Source organism: Myotis yumanensis, unplaced genomic scaffold, assembly GCF_028538775.1.
Source record: "Myotis yumanensis isolate MYYU_CA2020_CCGP unplaced genomic scaffold, mMyoYum1.0.hap1 SCAF_5, whole genome shotgun sequence".
NCBI lineage: Eukaryota > Metazoa > Chordata > Mammalia > Chiroptera > Vespertilionidae > Myotis > Myotis yumanensis.
Window position 1 is genome coordinate 101490707 of NW_027223756.1, and position 3407 is coordinate 101494113.

At 45.2% G+C, this 3407-nt stretch overlaps 2 non-coding genes across 2 annotated transcripts; both read left to right on the plus strand.

The window, feature by feature from the left end:
* The first annotated feature begins 294 nt into the window (after window positions 1–294).
* TRNAL-CAA (transfer RNA leucine (anticodon CAA)) lies at window positions 295–399 on the plus strand. Its single transcript has 2 exons — window positions 295–332; window positions 354–399. It is a non-coding gene; the product is annotated as a tRNA-Leu (tRNA).
* Window positions 400–620: 221 nt separating this feature from the next.
* Window positions 621–692, plus strand: TRNAE-CUC (transfer RNA glutamic acid (anticodon CUC)). Its single transcript has one exon. It is a non-coding gene; the product is annotated as a tRNA-Glu (tRNA).
* The last annotated feature ends 2715 nt before the right edge of the window (window positions 693–3407 follow it).

Consider the following 3407-nt stretch of genomic DNA (forward strand, 5'->3'; position numbering starts at 1 on the left):
GAGCCGGCTGCACCGCCGGCAGAGTTGCGTCCCTTCTGCTCTCGCAGGGCCCGCGACCTCCCTGCAGCCAGGGGTCCCAGCCGAGGGGACGCGGAGGGGATCACCACTGGGTTGTCGCCTGGCGCCCCGTCGGCCTCGGCGGCTGGGTACTGCCGGCCAGGGTTGGCCCCTGCGAGCGGACCGGCCCTCTGTTTTCTGCTTCGCCTGGACAAGAGACACCCTCACTCCTGTTCCCACGGTCCCGTCCCTGTGCCCATAACTAATAGGCTACATTGTAGAGGCTGTGGCAGAGGTGTCAGGATGGCCGAGTGGTCTAAGGCGCCAGACTCAAGGGACTCCCTTACCTACGGGTGTTCTGGTCTCCGCATGGAGGCGTGGGTTCGAATCCCACTTCTGACACATGACTTTTTTTCCCCCCTCATTCCCAGTCCTTTCCCCTCAGGAATCAATGTTTTCTATTGTTCACTGCTTGTTTTTCCGGGTCTGCGGTGGCTGGGAGGTGGCGAGGGAGGGAGAGGGAGGCGGTCTAAAACGTCTGAAATCCATCCAATCATAAGCACGCCTACAAATTGCGTCACATAACAGGAACTTAGCTTATCAGACAGAGCACAGCTACTACCTCCCTGGTGGTCTAGTGGTTAGGATTCGGCGCTCTCACCGCCGCGGCCCGGGTTCGATTCCCGGTCAGGGAAGGAACTTTTTTCTTTTCTTTCACCTTAAAAGTATAAAATATATATGATAACTTTTTTTTGGAAGAACGTTATCATCAGAGGCTAGCGTTATTGTGGTTAATGAACTTCCACTGTGTGTCAGGCGTTGTTCTGTTTCTACAATATCTTAACTAGGATGAGTTTCACAGTGTTTCCTTCTCTGATTTTTTCCCAAAAGTTTGACATGGGTTGTCATTACTTCTTCAAATGTTTGGTAAAATTTTCTAGTGGCTCTATATGATCCTGTGCTTTTTTTTTTTTCTTTCTATTGGGGGATTTTTGATTAGTGATTGAACCCCGTACCAGTAATTGGACTGCTCAAATTTTCCATTTCTTTTGATTCAGTCTTGGCAGGTTGTATGTTTCTAAGAATTTACCCATTTCTTCTAGTTTTTCCCGTTTGTTGGCATATTGTTCATAGTAGCTTCTATGATCCGTTGTGTTTCTGTGCTATCATTTATAATGTATGTTCTTTCCTGTATCATTTTGTTGATTTTGGGTCTTCTCTCTTTTTCTCTTGAATAGTCGAGCTAGAGGTCGGGCAGTTTTCATCTTTACAAAGAACCAATTCTTAGTGTTTTAAGTCTTTTCTATTGTTTTTCTGTTTTCAATTTCATTCCTTTTTGCTGTAATCTTTTAGTTCTGTCCTTCTGCTGACTTTGGGCTTCTGCTCCCCCCCCCCCCCCGTTCCTTGTTATATGAAGTTGGGATTTTTATTTGAATTTTTAATTGGTTTTGTATTTTCTTTTAACGTATTTTTTTTATTGATTTTAGAGAGAGAGGAAGAGAGAGGGATAGAAAGGTAGATACATCGATGAGAGAGACATGAATCGAGCCCCAACCAGGGCATATGCCCTGAATGGGAATTGAACCGGAACCTCTTGGATCATGGGTCCACGCTCAACCATTGAGCAACACCAGCCGGGCTGTTTTGTATTTTTTATTTCTGTTATTCTTTTAAATTTTTTAAATTAAATCTTTATTGTTCAGATTACATTTGTTCCTCTTCCCCCCCCCCATAACTCCCCTCCTCCCAGTTCCCGCCCCACCCTCCGCCCTCACTCCTCACCCACTGTCCTCATCCATAGGTGCACGATTTTTGTCCAGTCTCTTCCCGCATCTCCCATTCCCCTTTCCCCCCCAAGAATAGTCAGTCCATTCCCTTTCTATGTCCTTGATTCATTATAATCACCAGTTCATTCTGTACATCAGGTTATTTATTCACTTGATTCTTAGATTCACTTGTTGATAGATGCATGTTTGTTGTTCCTAATTTGTATCTTTACCTTTTTCTTCTTCCTCTTCTTAAAGGATACCTTTCAGTATTTCGTATAATACTGGTTTAGTGGTGATGAACTCCTTTAGCTTTTCCTTATCTGTGAAGCTCTTTATCTGACCTTCAATTCTGAATGATAGCTTTGCTGGATAAAGTAATCTTGGTTGTAGGTTCTTGGTATTCAGCACTTTGAATATTTCTTGCCATTCCCTTCTGGCCTGCAAAGTTTCTGTTGAGAAATCAGCTGACAGTCATATGGATATTCCCTTGTAGGTAATTGAGTCTCTTTCTCTTGCTGCTTTTAAGATTCTCTCTTTGTCTTTTGCTGTTGGCATTTTAATGATGATGTGTCTTGGTGTGGTCCTCTTTGGATTCCTTTTGTTTGGGGTTCTCTGCGCTTCTTGGACCTGTAAGTCCATTTCTTTCACCAGGTGGGGGAAGTTTTCTGCCATTATTTCTTCAAATAGGTTTTTTAATATCTTGCTGTCTCTCATCTTCTGGCACCCCTATAATTCTGATGTTTGTACGCTTGAAACTGTCCCAGAGGCTCCTTACACTATCTTCGTATTTTCGAATTCTTTTTTCATTTTGCTTTTCCGGTTGGGTGTTTTTTGCTTCTTCGCATTTCAAATCTTTGACTTGATTCTTGCGCTCCTCTGGTCTGCTGTTGGGTGTCTGTATAATATTCTTTATTTCAGTCCGTGTATGCTTAATTTCTAGTTGGTTCTTTATCACAACATCGAGGGTCTCATTAGATTTCTTGAGGCTATCATCAAGTTTATCGGCAGTTTCTAAAAATTATTGAAAGACCTTAAAAGTGCGTTTTTTAGCTCTATATCCTCCATTTCTGTCATGTTTCTTTGTCTCCGAATTTTTTATGCTTTCTTGGTGCACCCCCTTGTGGTCTTTGTGTGCAGTCTTGTTGTAGTTAAGCCTTGATTGTTGTCAGCAATACTGGGGGTGAATTGACCTCCAGGCTAACTGGCTATGAGAGTCAGCTGTGTCTGCAGTGGGAGAGCTTCTGTGCTGGATCTCTAGGGTGGTGCTAGTCTAGCATTTGCCTAAGGCTATCCCGCAAATGCCTCCGTGCAGGGCTTGGGCAGGGCGGGTCCCCAGGGATCTACAGGGCAGGCGGAGCGAGCAGTTATGGCTGCTCTCAGATCCGTCCCCAGGGGCTCTGCCTCTCAGAGTCCCGGGAGAGAAAACTGCATTCGAGTTCCTACCAAAGCCAGACAGTCCAGCTTCTCCCGTTTGAGTCTGGGTCCCTAGAGACTCGCCCGGATCTGGAGCTCAGAGTCTGAAACTCCCTCCAAATTGAAAACAACAACCGCGCCTTCAGCTGCCGGCCCGCTCCACATGCACTCTGCACCTTAGTATTTCACTTCCGCACTGCGCCTCCTCTGAGTCTCGGTATGGATTTC